Below are 16,809 nucleotides of genomic sequence, written 5' to 3'. Positions count from 1 at the left end.
AGTTCCTCCTGAACTTACAATGGCTGGAAGGGAAAGATAGGAAATTTTTCAGAAGCTGAGAGGTGCACAAGGGAGCAAAGGTACCAGAACTATCACCACCAATGGGATGATGCCAGTGAGTTTAAATGCTCCACACCTGCCTTAGTTTTTTTGCTTCCCTTAGTTTGGACCCCTTAGGGCAGGTTTGCTACATGTTTTTTACATTCAGTATCTGAGCTCAAGAGGTGCCCATCTCAATGGAGATCCACATGGCAACCAAAAAACAAGAAGCATCTAATCGATAAATAGAAAATCAAGTTACATGCTCCCAATAGGTCCCTCTTAACTAGGATTTCTCGGTGAAATGTTCATGCCTGTCTACAGCTGCTGCTGTTGCTTTTAATCCTTTCACACCAGTGGGTCCAACATGCCTGCCATTAGCGTTAATGTAAAACGAATGAGCATTTTACACCAAGATCGGCCAGCGCTTTTCCTCAGGAAAAAGGGGTTAACACCAGAGTAAGCTTTAGCAATGTAAATTATTTCCCCCATGCGGCTGCAGAATCACACAAGTTATTCATTTAAAAATTATTAGCATATAAAAACATTATTATCTCTGCAGTTAATGTACACTTCGCTGACAACCTTTTGGACCATTACAATTAAAGGAAGGCAGCATCCCCTTAATGAAGTTACAAAACATATTGTTTATTAAAGAGCAAATTATATCTTTAATTAACTTTAAATATTATAATCCAATGAAAAATTCTCTCATAAACTAAAAGGCCTTTCAAATGCTCAAGGCTAGAGCCAACGGTATAATTTAAGAAGATGATTTTGAGTTGCCGTGGTTGTCTCTAAAATCTAAAAATATTTTGCTTTGGTTTTTCTGCCAGCAGTTTTAGCTTTTTACATGGATTTGCCACTGCTACTAAAAGCAGTTTTTTTATTTATTGAATTTGTATACCGCCCAATACTTGAAGGTCTCAGGGCGGTTCGCAGAATATTACCGTTGTTGTTGTTGTTGTTGTTGTTGTTGTTGTTGTTGTTGTTGTTGTTAATCCACAGAGGATCAGCCAGAATTCAGAATTTTTTTATTGATTCCTGGGGGGGGGGGGTGAGGTCAGTTCTACTAGAAAGAGGAGATCTTGGTCAACTATTAATTATTTTGCACTGATCCTCCTTTGAGCAAAGATAAAAGTGCAGAATACTACAGTGGTACCTCGGGTTACATACACTTCAGGTTACACACTCCGCTAACCCAGAAATATTACTTCGGGTTAAGAACTTTGCTTCAGGATAAGAACAGAAATTGGGCTCTGGTGGCGTGGCAGCAACAGGAGGCCCCATTAGCTAAAGTGGTGCTTCAGGTTAAGAACAGTTTCAGGTTAAGAACGGACCTCCGGAACGAATTAAGTACTTAACCCGAGGTACCACTGTATTAGTATTTAGCAGTTAGAAGCTACACGCCACAGAAGTCAGTGGCAAAATATACATTGATTTAAATGAAATGAGCAAAATTACAACTAATCATCTTTATAAAGGGTAGCGAAGCAGAACTAAGCAAATGTAATAGTTGAAACATATTTTTAGTAACCCGGCAATGCCAGATACGAAAAAGGCACCACTCAGTTCCTGGAAACATAATGTGAAAATAAGTTCTACAGATGTCAAGCATCACAATGTACCACTTGGAAACAGTGAAGAGCTCATTAGGAGTGTCCAAATCTCTCTTGCTGAATAGGTACTACATATATAGACAGTAACAAAATGGCCATCCATTTGGGTGGCGGCATATAATGGGGGTCATTATAGTATCTGTATCCCCTTCATGGATCGCTGCCTTGCCGTGGAGAAGGGGCTTGAAGAACTCAGAGAAGCTATGAACTATGCCGAGCAGGGCACCCAAGATGAATAGGTCATAGTGGAGAGTTTTGACCAAACGTGATCCACCTGGAGGAGGAACCGGCAAGCCACTCCAGTATCCCTGCCAAGAAAACTCCATGGACAAAGACCACAGGCATATAAAAGATATGACGCTGGAAGATGAGCCCCTCAGGTCGGAAGGCGTCCAACATGCTACTGGGGAAGAGCGGAGGGCAAGTACAAGTAGATCCAGAGCTGATGAAGCAGCTGGGCCAAAGCCGAAAAGGTCGCTCAGTTGCGGATATGCCTGGAAGCGAAAGGAAAGTCCAATGCTGTAAAGAAAAATATTGCACAGGAACCTGGAATGTAAGAACCATGAACCTGGGTAAGTTGGAGGTGGTCAAAAATGAGATGGCAAGAATAAATATTGACATCCTGGGCATCAGTGAACTAAAATGGACGGGAATGGGTGAATTCAGTTCGGATGACCATCATATCTACTACTGTGGGCAAGAAACCCGTAAAAGAAATGGAGTGGCCCTCATGGTCAACAAAAGAGTGGCGAAAGCTGTACTGGGATGCAATCTCAAAAATGATAGAATGATCTCGATACGAATCCAAGGCAGACCCTTTAACATCACAGTAATCCAAGTTTATGCACCAACTACTTGTGCTGAAGAAACTGAAATTGACCAATTCTATGAAGACTTACAAGACCTTATAGAAGTGACTCCAAAGAAGGATGTTTTTCTCATTATATGGGATTGGAATGCTAAAGTAGGGAGTCAAGAGATAAAAGGAACAACTGGCAAGTTTGGCCTTGGAGATCAACACGAAGCAGGGCAAAGGCTAATAGAGTTCTGTCAAGAGAACAAGCTGGTCATCACAAACACGCTTTTCCAACAACACAAGAGACGACTCTACACATGGACATCACCAGATGGGCAGCATCGAAATCAGATTGATTATATTCTCTGCAGCCAAAGATGGAGAAGCTCTATAGTCAGCAAAAACAAGACCTGGAGCTGACTGTGGCTCAGATCATCAGCTTCTTATAGCAAAATTCAAGCTTAAACTGAAGAAAGTAGGAAAAACCACTGGGCCGGTAAGATACAATCTAAGTCAAATCCCTTATGAATACACAGTGGAAGTGAGGAACAGGTTTAAGGATTTAGATTTGGTGGACAGAATGCCTGAAGAACTATGGATGGAGGCTCGTAACATTATACAGGAAGCAGCAACGAAAACCATCCCAATGAAAAGGAAATGCAAGAAAGCAAAGTGGCTGTCCAATGAGGCCTTACAAATAGCAGGGGAGAGAAGGCAAGCAAAATGCGAGGGAGATGGTGAAAGATACAGGAAATTGAATGCAGATTTCCAAAGAATAGCAAGGAGAGACAAGAAGACCTTCTTAAACGAACAATGCAAAGAAATAGAGGAAAGCAACAGAATGGGAAGAACCAGAGATCTGTTCAAGAAAATTGGAAATATGAAAGGAACATTTCGTACAAAGATTTCCATAATAAAGGACAAAAGTGGAAAGGACCTAACAGAAGCAGAAGACATCAAGAAGAGGTGGCAAGAATACACAGAGGAATTATACCAGAAAGAAATGGATGTCTCGTATACCCCAGGTAGTGTGGTTGCTGACCTTGAGCCAGACATCCTGGAAAGTGAAGTCAAATGGGCCTTAGAAAGCACTGCAAATAACAAGGCCAGTGGAAGTGATGGTATTCCAGCTGAACTATTTAAAATTTTAAAAGATGATGCTGTTAAGGTGCTACACTCAATATGCCAGCAAGTTTGGAAAACTCAGCAGTGGCCAGAAGATTGGAGAAGATCAGTCTACATCCCAATCCCAAAGAAGGGCAGTGCCAAAGAATGCTCCAACTACCGCACAATTGCACTCATTTCACACGCTAGCAAGGTTATGCTTAAAATTCTACAAGGAAGGCTCAAGCAGTATGTGGACCGAGAACTCCCAGAAGTGCAAGCTGGATTTAGAAGAGGCAGAGGAACCAGAGACCAAATTGCAAACATGCGCTGGATTATGGAGAAAGCTAGAGAGTTCCAGAAAGACATCTACTTCTGCTTCATTGACTATGCAAAAGCCTTTGACTGTGTCGACCACGGCAAACTATGGCAAGTTCTTAAAGAAATGGGAGTGCCTGATCACCTCATCTGTCTCCTGAGAAATCTCTATGTGGGACAAGAAGCTACAGTTAGAACTGGATATGGAACAACTGATTGGTTCAAAATTGGGAAAGGAGTACGACAAGGCTGTATTTTGTCTCCCTGCTTATTTAACTTATATGCAGAATTCATCATGCGAAAGGCTGGGCTGGATGAATCCCTAGCCGGAATTAAGATTGCCGGAAGAAATATCAACAACCTCAGATATGCAGATGACACAACCTTGATGGCAGAAAGTGAGGAGGAATTAAAGAACCTTTTAATGAGGGTGAAAGAGGAGAGCGCAAAATATGGTCTGAAGCTCAACATCAAAAAAACGAAGATCATGGCCACTGGTCCCATCACCTCCTGGCAAATAGAAGGGGAAGAAATGGAGGTAGTGAGAGATTTTACTTTCTTGGGCTCAATGATCACTGCAGATGGTGACAGCAGCCACGAAATTAAAAGACGCCTGCTTCTTGGGAGAAGGGCAATGACAGGCCTAGACAGCATCTTGAGAAGTAGAGACATCACCTTGCCAACAAAGGTTCGTATAGTTAAAGCTATGGTTTTCCCAGTAGTGATGTATGGAAGTGAGAGCTGGACCATAAAGAAGGCTGATCGCCGAAGAATTGATGCTTTTGAATTATGGTGCTGGAGGAGACTCTTGAGAGTCCCATGGACTGCAAGAAGATCAAACCTCTCCATACTGAAGGAAATCAACCCTGAGTGCTCACTGGAAGGACAGATTGTGAAGCTGAGGCTCCAGTACTTTGGCCACCTCATGAGAAGAGAAGACCCCCTGGAGAAGACCCTGATGTTGGGAAAGATGGAGGGCACAAGGAGAAGGGGACGGCAGAGGACGAGATGGTTGGAGTGTTTTCGAGGTTACCAGCATGAGTTTGACCAAACTGCGGGAGGCAGTGGAGGACAGAGGTGCCTGGCGTTCTCTGGTCCATGGGGTCACGAAGAGTCGGACACGACTAAACGACTAAACAACAACAACAACATAGTATCTGTATACTCTGCACACAGGTTTGAATCCGACTAAGTCATTATACTTACAAGTGATTGCTGATCCATGGCCACTTGATGTACCTTTGGGGAGAATTAATTTGGGCAGAATTAATGAAGACTTATCATTGAAACAGTTCATTATCCTGGAAGAACTGTACTGTTTGCTGCTGTGCTTGGAGCACCCTATTGCTAGATTTGGGGTGCAGGCAGAGGTTGCCTTGTGGAAGCAAAAGTAGTTCTTTGACTGCAATAACTTATTAAGATACAACCAGTATGTACATCGCATTCTGTGGGAGCCTTTACAATGGAAACTGCACTGCTAGTTTCTTCAAATTGCAACGATTCACTTATATGGGGCCATATGCAGATGACACAACATTGATGGCAGAAAGTGTGGAGGAATTAGAGAACCTTTTAATGAGGGTGAAAGAGGAGAGCGCAAAATATGGTCTGAAGCTCAACATCAAAAAAATGAAGATCATGGCCACTGGTCCCATCACCTCTTGGCAAATAGAAGGGGAAGAAATGGAGGCAGTGAGAGATTTTACTTTCTTGGGCTCCATGATCACTGCAGATGGTGACAGCAGCTGCGAAATTAAAAGATGCCTGCTTCTTAGGAGAAAAGCAATGACAAACCTAGACAGCATCTTAAAAAGCAGAGACATCACCTTGCTGTCAAAGGTCCGTATAGTTAAAGCTATGGTTTTCCCAGTAGTGATGTATGGAAGTGAGAGCTGGATCATAAAGAAGGCTGATGATTTTAAATTATGGTGCTGGAGGAGACTCTTGAGAGTCCCATGGACTGCAAGAAGATCAAACCGATCCATTCTGAAGGAAACCAGCCCTGAGTGCTCACTGGAAGGACCGATCATGAAGCTGAGGCTCCAATACTTTGGCCACCTCATGAGAAGAGAAGACTCCCTGGAAAAGACCCTGATGTTGGGAAAGATGGAGGGCACAAGGAGAAGGGGACGGCAGAGGACAAGATGGTTGGACAGTGTTCTTGAAGCTACCAGCATGAGTGGAAGACAGGAGTGCCTGGCGTGCTCTGGTCCATGGGGTCACGAAGAGTCGGACACGACTAAACAACTAAACAGCAACAACAAAAGTTGTGCATTCAGTGGCACATCTTTCAAGGTAGTGCAGCTTCTCCCCAGTAGACCGTGCTCTGAAGGGAGCAGACTTTTTACTCCCCTGCAAAGGTTTGAGGGCTGCAGCCCATGCATTTTGCTCCTTAGAACTAAAGGGAGCTACTGAGCGTGTGATTGTCGACAAAGAGACACAACTGAGTAAGTAGAAGCTCATTCTTGAAAGTGTAGCCACGATACCTAACTCTACCAAACTTATAGCCAAGGAACAAAAGATTTAGGCAGCTAACCTTGTTAATCTTCCTCTCTCTCTCTCTTTTAACAAGTTTTGACATTGCTAGTTAATCATCAGGGTCTTATTTTATTATTTTTTAAAAGCGAGCCATGACAAGGGATTGAGCTGCATAAATTGCTTCACAACCACAGTCCACAGAAGGCCCGAGACTGTGAAAGCAAAACAAATTTTCTGCATAGTTGCAGTAACTGAGGAATGCATATGCACATAATGAAAAAAAATTAAAAATGCTTGCTTCTCAGAAGAGGATTGTTGAGTAATTGATGAAATGCTTTTTAGAGCAGGAAATCAGCGGTTTTCTCTTGACATTAAAGCAAAAATCATTTCATGCCTATAGAGATTGACACAATGGCATTGGATTTAAACAAACACTTTTTTTTTACATTGTGGGCAAAGCTTTTTCTGCAAAAAAGCAATTGCTTATTTTTAAAAGCATGCATGGCATGGATAAAATCTGTATGATGTGCTCAAATTATTCTGCAAACTACATTTGTCATGGGAAAAAAATTCAAAAACACAGGGAAATAGCACGAATCCCACTTTAATTACTTTCTTAACCAAGATAGTTTGAACAAGTTCCGAACAAATTTAAGAGGCTGAACCCAGACTAAGTTGCTCGTATTTGGATTCCATTGAAACAAATGAGACAAGTTAGCCATGACTGGTTTTCAGTGGAAACCAAGTGTGACTACCTCATCCTAAATCTAATCCAACCATTTAAGCTTTCTTAATTCCCACTAAAACAAAATTGGATTTAAACATGCTATGGCACTATCCCATGGTCCAGTTATTCTCAAATGGCTTCCGTCAATCACCTCCCACCAACTCTTGAAAGAGCTAAGCTTCTCAAAGAACTCTGGGCGACTCACTCTCTTCCTTAAAATGACCCATGACTAATGGAGCGCCAAGTCCAAAAAAACCAGGAGTGTGCTGTAAAAAACCTATTAACCAGCAGGCAAATCTGGATCGCCTTTCGGGCATGGGACAACTAATGAAAACCTCTCAGTCAGAAATGCAAAGAAAGCAAAAGCCAAAACAAAGCAAGTAGGTTCTTGCCAGAAGATGTAGGTGATTTCGTACATGAAGTTTTTAGGTTTGGCAGTGGCCACTTCTCCATAGGGACTTGACATCACCTTGCCTTCCATTCAAAGAAGGCCAACTTGCTTTGAAGTGGCTGAATCCTAAACCTATTTCCAGTGTGCTGTAGCAACAGCATCATCATGCAGCCATTAACAGACTACCAAACCATGGCAATGGCAGGGAACAGATTCGACTTCCTCCCACATTTGAAGCTCATGGAGGGATGAGAATCAAGAGAAGCTTCAGGGTTCGCCCTCTTTGTATCTCACCCACTTAGATTTGGCATTACACCAGTGCTCTGAAGCAAACTCCCTTCCTCCATCCCACTGTCCTCTGAAAATGTCACAGGTGAACTACAAGGCGACACCTCTTCCAGTCGTTCCATCTGCCAAGCACTACAGCTTGCAGGGCAATATAATAATAATAATAATAATAATAATAATAATAATAATAATAATAATAATTTATTTATACCCCGCCCTCCCCGGCCAGAGCCAGGCTCAGGGCGGCTAACACCAGTAAAATTACAATAAAAACATAATGGGGGGGGGGAACAAATTAAAATACGGGTTAAAATACAATTTAAAATGCAGCCTCATTTTAATAGTAGCCCATAGATCAAAACCATAAGGGGGGGGGGGGAAACATAAGGGTCAGCCTGAGTCCAAACCAAAGGCCAGGCAGAACAGCTCTGTCTTGCAGGCCCTGCGGAAAGATGTCAAGTCCTGCAGGGCCCTAGTCTCTTGTGACAGAGCGTTCCACCAAGTCGGGGCCAGCACTGAAAAGGCCCTGGCTCTAGTTGAGACCAATCTAACCACCTTGCGACTTGAGACCTCCAAAGTGTTGTCATTTGTGGACCAGGGGCAGAGGAAGGGGGTGCGGTGGGGGCGGTTCACCCTGGGTATCACCACTAAGGGGGGGGGGAGAGAAAATGCCTGGCAGCACTCACCGTGGGGCCTGCAGTGCGCCCAAGCCACGCATCTCTCCTGGGAGTGATGTGGTGGCTTGGGTGCCTTCAGCTGTGGGGTGGCTGAGTGGGAGGAGGCAGGCAGACTTCTCGGAGGCCCTGCGGTGCATCCTGCCCTAGCTTGCCCTGCCCCCATGGCTGGCTGGCCCTGCCTCCGGGCGCAGGGCATGCACACTGCCCCAGGCACCCGATCGGCTTGCTCTGCCGCTGCTCCTGACCCTCCGGAGTCATTTTCAGAGGGGCATGTTGGGGGAAGAGAGGAGGGAATCCCCATTGCGCACACAGAAGTCCTTGCACGAGGCTTCCACTGACAGGGCTGATTAGGCGAATCCTGCCCCTCATCTCTAAACCTGCTCTTTCAACTCTCTGGAAAATCACAATGACTCTCCATTGTGGTGGACACACTGTGCTCAGCTGACAATGGTTAGATCCTGCCTATCATAGTCACAGGTGAAGCAATAACCTCTGGAAGATGCTGGACAGGGAAAACAAAAGCCCCTTTGGTGACTGTTAGGTCGATGGGCAAATGCTGGATTAAGAACTGACCTTTCAAATGCATAGATTTACATATCAAATGTTGATTTATTTTAATGCCAGCTGCTATTGCACATATTCTTGAAATTGCACAAGCCATTTGTGGAGGTTGACAGCTACGGAGCAAAATCATCAAATAAATCAAATTTTAGCATAGTGGAATAAATAAATGCTCAAAGGCAAGAAAGCAATGTATTTCTAAATGCAATCTTTACAAGATAAAAAGAGATTACTGTTGGGGCTCCATAGGCAGAGGTTGGGGACTACGGCTATTTACTTATTTATTCATTCAATTATTTACACAAACAGCTTGGATCGCTGTGTTGAAACCAAGATGCCTAAGAATGCAGATGTTACAAAACCGAGAGGCACATTAATTAATAATGAAATAAGCAGTTTACACATCCCACCGATTATTTAACTGGGTAGATTAACAAATCACAGAAGTAGATAAGTAGACAACGAGGTTTCGTGAAAGGAGAGAAAAAATGCCAGGGAGGAAGGATTAAAATTGTGCCATAAATTAAACGCTGTTGTAATATGGTGATAAAGAGAATATATGGAGCAACCTTTAATGAGATGTGTAGCTGAAAATTCCAGAAAAAAACCACAAATCTTTTGATCCTGCTAAGTCATATGCAATGAATGTAATGACTGAGGACTCAGACGGTACCCAGACTTCCCATTGCCATAATCAGCTCCAGGAATGTACAAGGCAATTCATTTTTTAATAGCTGGAGAGCCTCACTTCCATACTCCAATGATTTCAGGCAAGCGAGAAACACTGGTGGAATCTACAAACATATTAAAAAACGTTCTGAAAAAATACATTGAATTTTCCATAATGCTCACCATCGCCATCTAGTGTCACATTTTATATTGCTCTTAAAACACGCTTAAAACCTTTTATTTACAGCTGTATAGCAGAGTCCACTATGAGAGTTCAAGGACACATGGCAAAGCCAGGCAAAAGCATTCAAGGGAGGTACGAAAGAAGGCTGGTGAGTAGTGCAGCTAGGCAGGAGGTGAAGTATGGGGGGGCGGGATCCTGAGACCTAGACAGAGAAGTCTGAAGGGCCAGATTTGGGTCCCAAGTCTGAGGTTTAGCACCCCCTTTTTGATGTAATGTGCAGTACCAGCCAAAGAGTTGAAGCCACCACATAGGATGGGCTAGATATCTACAGTAAGACCACAAGCTACATTCAGGATGATGGCAAAGCGTATAACTGGAATGGCCACAAAAATACTAAAGGTCAGCTTATCGTTTAAAACGAAATATATTCTACAAGGCAGGAAGCTATTTATTGTATACAATGGTTAGCAAAGGAAATGAGCAATCCAAATTAATTATAAGAAAAGTTTCTTTTCAAAAAATCAAGATGGTTTAAAAAATCCCTGAAGATCCCCAACCCCAAACCCCCACACTCAATCTGATTATCTGAAATAACCTTTGGATCAAATTTCTTATTTGGGATGAACAAAGAAAATCATTTTCAAGGGATGCGAAAGTAGACTCAGAAATCCTATAAGATTGCAGAAAGCAGATAGGGTGTTATAGGGTTTACCTTTTACTGGGTACATAATTGCAATCTTTTTATATAGTAAAATAATAATTAACAACCACCACCACCCTGGAAATTAAGGCCCAATTTGTACACAAATATAGCCATAGGATAGTGCTGTTAAAAATAAAATAAAATTCAGGCCTGCCACTCGACTACAATCAAGGGAAGAGTGCTTAAGCACAAGCCTGTGTACCTCTTCTCCGGTAAGAATAACTAATATGAGAGGGAGCGAAATGAAGAGAGCTGGCAATGCATTCCTTCCCCCCCTCCCAGCATATCAAGCAGGTTTTCATAAGGAAGCAGTGGTCATCAATCACTACCTCATTACCAACCTGTCATCTGGGCTTAGGCTAAATGTATTCTGGCTTGCTGCCATACTAAATGTTCAATGAAACATCCTTAAGGCTCTCTACAAGTTCAGCTGAAGTCGCACATGCTATACATCAAAGAGGAACATTAGCGTTATCATAGCTTAATAAATAGTGCCATTCCGGCAACATAATCCTGTGTTCTAGAGCTATCTCCCATTCCCTGGTATTATGCAGTTTAAGTAAACAATCTGGCTGTCCTGCGTGATGTTTACTTAATGATAAATGCATGTAATGATAATTAGTCATTCTGGGACATATGCACTTCCATTCCCTGTTGAAATTTATATATAGATATATATGAAATTTCAGCAGGAAAGGGAAGTGCAAACAAATACACACACACACACACACACACACACACACACACACACCTTAATCACTGATTGCCTTAACAAAGGGTTCTGTGAAACCAACATAGAATTAGGGATGGAACACAGTTTCAAAACGTTTCCGCTGAATAAAATTAATAGTCCACAAATGATTATGAAGTGCCCAGAAAATCTCTTCTGTTCTTCCAATAGACCAGTTAACCAACTGCCTAATGCATTAAATGAAAATAAAAGGGTGTACATTAAGTCCTTGTTAGCAAGTAATGTACTCCATTTTAGTTTCATTTTGGACACCTACGCCTTATGAAGGAGTTTTGAAGAGTTCCAAACTATGCAATGCTTTTAGGCACATTTCAAATCCAATAAAAGGTATCACCAATTTACAAAACACTTTGAAGAGAATGATAACATAGGCTAAAATGTTCAATTGCTAAGGAATTGCTATTCACTATTCTGTTTTGTATTTCTCCCTACTGGGAGATGCCAATAAGAAGGTATGGTCCACATAATTGCTGGTATTTTTAATAATAGGACTTGTTTACAAGCACAATTCAACCTTAGAACATCAATGGTTTAAGATCAGAGTATGTAAAAGATAGTCTGCTACATGAACATAGAAACCAGAGGAGGCTCTGCTCTGTGTTCTGTCACTGATGGAAGTATAACCAATGGCAACCAATAGGAAGGCCTTTTCCAGCAATGGTTCCAAGACTATGGAACTTCCCAAAGCCTGTCTCTGTCTCTATCCCCTCTCCCCCTAGCCTAGAATCTATTTACCTATGATCTGTTTACCTAACTGCCTTCCCCTATATCATCCTGCTCAAACCCTGACGCCATCAAGTGATGTTATCTTAGTGTGACGGCACCTTCAGTGTCCCGACTTCCACTTGCAGAAAAAGGGGCCTGGGCTTGATTCATATGAAGCTTGCATTCAAAAAACCACTACATGGCTTAAACCAGGAGACCAAGTGGGCAATTGAAAGCAAGGCAGAAATTGAGATGTTGTCTCAACCCCTATTACACCCCCTTCTACCCTCCTTTTGGAGAGTGGGGCAGGCACAATCATTCCCAAATTTTAGGCCCTGAGTGATGGGACTGGACAAGCAAGATGTTTTCCTGCTTTCTGGCAAGGAGGAAAAGAGAACCTTCCTCAAGTTCACACATTGCTCCAGGTATTTCCCTGGCTTAGCAAGGTGTCAAGTTCTGGTTCCTGCCTAAACACTAAACTGAGTGAACCTCCAAGATCCTCTCTGAAGGGATGCTGACCCTGTTGTCCATCCAACTCCTCCTGCCCCAAACTTAACTTGAAATGATTAAATTGTGAAAGGTTGGGATGTGCTTTTTGGACATTTCCCTTTAGCTTTTGGATTCTCATGCAACTGAGATCTGTGTCTCACACTAGACATAAGAGGGGTGCTGTCCACGAAGCAAGTGCTTAAAGCATTCTTAGAGTTACACCAGTCTAAGGTCGGTTAGGAAAGGAAAGGCAGCATTGGAAACTATTTCAGACATCTGAAATTTACTGATTTGGTGCATATCTTAGGATTTATCTTTCTATGTATCTAACTATCTTGGGTCTGTGCTACATATTTGTAAGGCAATTTACATGAGAGTAAAAGGGTTCAGCTCAGCTGTTCCTGACCAGTAGGCCTGAGGAGCGCTACTGCCCTACTTGCAAGAACCCCCTAACTGGTTGTAGCATACGAGACTGAGGACATAGAGGGCTTAGAAATGTACATTTTTTTTTGTGTTGATGTACACACATACAAGGATCAAGGAGCCTGATTTCATTAGGATGGCTGATTTCTCCTAGACACAAGAGCTTTATTATCAAAATGGCAAATGCAATGCAATGTCTTCCTAATGCTCATGATCAGCCAAGCAATTTAAACCTTGTTCCCAGTACAGTGCTACCTTGGGTTACATATGCTTCAGATTACATACACTTCAGATTATAGACTCTGCTAACCCAGAAATAGTACCTCAGGTTAAGAACTTTGCTTCAGGATGAGAACAGAAATTGTGCAGCAGTGGTGCGGCAGCAGCAGGAGGCCCCATTAGCTAAAGTGGTGCTTCAGGTTAAGAAGAGTTTCTGGTTAAGAATGGACCTCCGGAATGAATTAAGTACGTAACCAGAGGTACCACTGTACCCCGTAATGCAGCTGCTAGGTCACATGAATGCAAAAGTAAGAACCATCCTAGACTGGAAATATCTGCAAACACCCATCCAACAAGTGCCAAAAGAAGCATCAAGGAGCCCTACCCCCTACCTATTTTTTTTAAAAAATCCATATAACAAAAGTGAGTTACTAACAAAGATTGGGGGTGGCAGGGATTGCAATATGTAGACAGTATTTTAGACTGCTTCAGTCATCAGAAATAAAATCAGCCCTGGTCAACAAGCCCACGCAATGTGTTTTCTTATATCTTCTCTTGCTGTGGGAGGGAGTGAGAAAACCAGTTGCCATCCTGCAAGAATATATTTACCAGTTCTCTCTCTCTGAAGGGTTTAACAGCAGCTGCTGCTCCCAGCATTTCAGGGTGAAACAGAGAAGCGGGTTCTGTTCACTCTAAAAACATTACCATCAGAAACTGCAATAGCCTTTAACTTGTGTGAAGCGTAACCTGGTGAACAGGCAATTCTTTATTTCAGATTTATTTGTTTAAGTGTTTCATAACATGAACAGTAACAACTTACACTACTGGCCTTAGAAGAAGTCCTTTAAGAAGAGTTATTTAAAGCCTTGATCAATGCAATGTAATGTTCACCCCCTCCCAGTTTTCTTATTATGGTCATAATCTTCCCATGACCTCTTTACAGATGAATGATGGTATGAAATCCATTTCTTTACATTCTCTTATGAGAGGCAAAGAAGCTGAAAGAAAGAAAAATCTTTGAACCTAAGGCAAGGTAGAGCGCTGGTGGAATATTACAGGTCTCAAAGACCCTAAACCAAGACGCTGACATGTAGACATCTGCTAATATATGCTTGCCAAGATACTGAGTTGCCTGCTAAGTGATAACATTTAGTCCCCCCAGAATAGAGGCAACAGATGCACAAGGATCTCCCCCAGCTAGTCTTTGCTTCCAGCACCTTCAACATGTTTCTTCAATTATACATTACAGGAGTGACTGCACAGCAGTATACCCATAAACTCTAACTACCTAATTCTTCTCTTTCCAAAATTTACAAGGGTCAAGATACTGCTGAAGCCCATAGGACATTAGCGTGCAGCTGTTCTTCCATATGTTCTCTAGGTTTACATCTGTTACAGAGATAATCCCAAAGCATGGTAGTTGGCATGACATGACACTAACATATCTGATGAGCTTGGGGGTTGGAAGTCACTTCTCTCTCCTATTTAGGGTTCCGGGACACTTTTGGAAGGTAATCACAGTTTCCTGCTAGAGCGTAACTATGCGCAACATCTGTGATAAAAGAAATCAAATGCTTTTATTGGAGGGGGGTTAAGACGTTTTCTCAATTGTAAAGGGCAACAGATAAAACACCTTTTTGCTGTTGTAGGAGAAAAGAAGAAAAATATGGTAAAAGCAGACAAAACAGAAGCCAATCTGACCAAAGCCGTTAATTGAGGGGGAAAATGCCTCCATTCAGCAAACTCATAATCTTGCTTTCCTTATTTATTTACAAAAAACATTGCACACTCCAATTTCATTAAAGAAATTACAACAATCATAGCCATACAATTAAAAAAAATCCCATAAAAGTTAAAATCAGGGATAATTCACTAATAATTGACAGAAATATGTTTTCTTAATTGCCTGCCTAAGCTTGGCAGCCTAGAAAAGTTTTCAGGAGACATTTAAAGGTTAAAAACAGCAGGTGTTTGCTGAATCTCTATTGGAAGAATGTTCCCTAGTACTTGCCCAATGTCACTAAAAGCTCAATTTTGTGTCCATATCAGAATAATTTCATTAACATGGGGGATTAGCAAGTAAACTCCTGCAGATGATCTAGGTGATTGAGTTGGGATACAAGGATTCAGATCCCTAAGGTAACATGGGCCTATCTTGTTCAGAGCTTTGTAAATTAATACAAGGACTTTGAACCTGAGTTGGAAGCCGATGGGTTGTCAGTGCAGATGTTTTAAGAATGGTGTTATGTATTGCTAGCCATGTAAACCCATCAGCAGTCTGGCCACTGCATTCATTCTATACCAGCTGGAGCTTCCAGACTAGGTCCTCAAAGATGAGGGTAACAAACTTCTGACATTTGTGTTTTCCTTGAGTCCAGATCTGTACAGGGTAGCTAAAGACCAGGCTTCCACTTGTAAATTAATGTTGCAGTGGAGCATCCAGACAACCATGATCTTTGAGTAGACTTGGTGAGTCTGCTTTTATGGAACGGGCTAGGGCAGGCATGGCCAAACTTGGCCCTCCAGCTGTTTTGGGACTACAATTCCTATCATCCTTGACCACTGGTCCTGTTAGCTAGGGATGGTGGGAGTTGTAGTCCCAAAAGAGTTGGAGGGCCAGGTTTGGGCATGCCTGGGCTAGAGGGATAGGAAGAATATATGATATTGTATACAGATCTTCATGGGCATAGCCGGGGGGGGGGGGGTAGCTGCCCTACCATGATCCAGTAAATCAATAGAAATACTTAATGAACTGACCAATCACGTTAGTTCTGCCTCCCCTAACAAAAGTCCTGGCTAGGCCCATGAGGATCTCCCCTTGGGATGCAACAGTCTTGGAGTGCTACAACATGATGACCAGACACAGGCCTGATTTGATTTTAGAAATTATATGTAGAAAGCCAGTTATTCTCCCCCCCCCAAATGGTTAATGTGACTGATATTTGTGCCTGCATGAATTTTACTTCCAGGTAAAGAAAAATGTTGGGAATCTTGAGTGGAGCAACTAAACTCCAGCTAGAAGAAGAAGCAGCAGCAACAAAAGAACTCAGGTAAGTAAATGAAAATCCATTAAGACAACAACTTCCCTAAATGCCCATAGTCCTACTTCATATTTTTGAAACATTTAATATAAACTTCCAGATTCATATTTAGACAAATCCATCCCACTATGAAGCCTGGTAAAAGTATATACAAGATCCCTTATATTTTGATCAACATCAATATTTAGGGTATTTCTGATGGTGGATCATAATTGTGTAAGGCTTTTCTTCTTTATTAGCCAGATAAAATGTCTGCAATTTATGTATATCATCCTCTAAGTCAAAGAGAGACAATATGGTGGCAGATGGGCCATTACTTCCATGATTCCTGACCATTGGCCATGCCGACTGATTCAAGTCCAACAACATCTGTCTGTCTACCCCTGCTCCAAGTATCTGACCAGAATATTTCCAATGCGCTCAAGAAACTAGAAATTTAAATTAAATATTCTACCAACAGCTACAAAAACTGAAGTCTGATGAAGTATTGCAATTCCTTGCTTTGAACAGAACGGCAACAATATTGACATGCACCATGGAACGAATTCACCCCAACCCACAATTTTGCATTACTATCACACCTCAAAAAATTAAGCATTCTTACAGTGTGCACAGACTTGCAGAAAA

At 42.1% G+C, this 16,809-nt stretch overlaps 1 protein-coding gene across 6 annotated transcripts in view; it reads right to left on the bottom strand.

Annotated features, from left to right (window-relative positions):
• The window catches only part of DPYD (dihydropyrimidine dehydrogenase), a 495,490-nt gene that overhangs the window by 285,116 nt on the left and 193,565 nt on the right, over positions 1 to 16,809 (bottom strand). The gene's annotated exons all lie outside the window — the stretch shown is intronic.

Source organism: Podarcis gaigeae (genome assembly GCF_964106915.1).
Source record: "Podarcis gaigeae genome assembly, chromosome: 6".
Taxonomy (NCBI): domain Eukaryota; kingdom Metazoa; phylum Chordata; class Lepidosauria; order Squamata; family Lacertidae; genus Podarcis; species Podarcis gaigeae.
The sequence above is the reverse complement of the archived record's forward strand: the minus strand, read 5'-3'. Positions and strand labels throughout refer to the sequence as shown.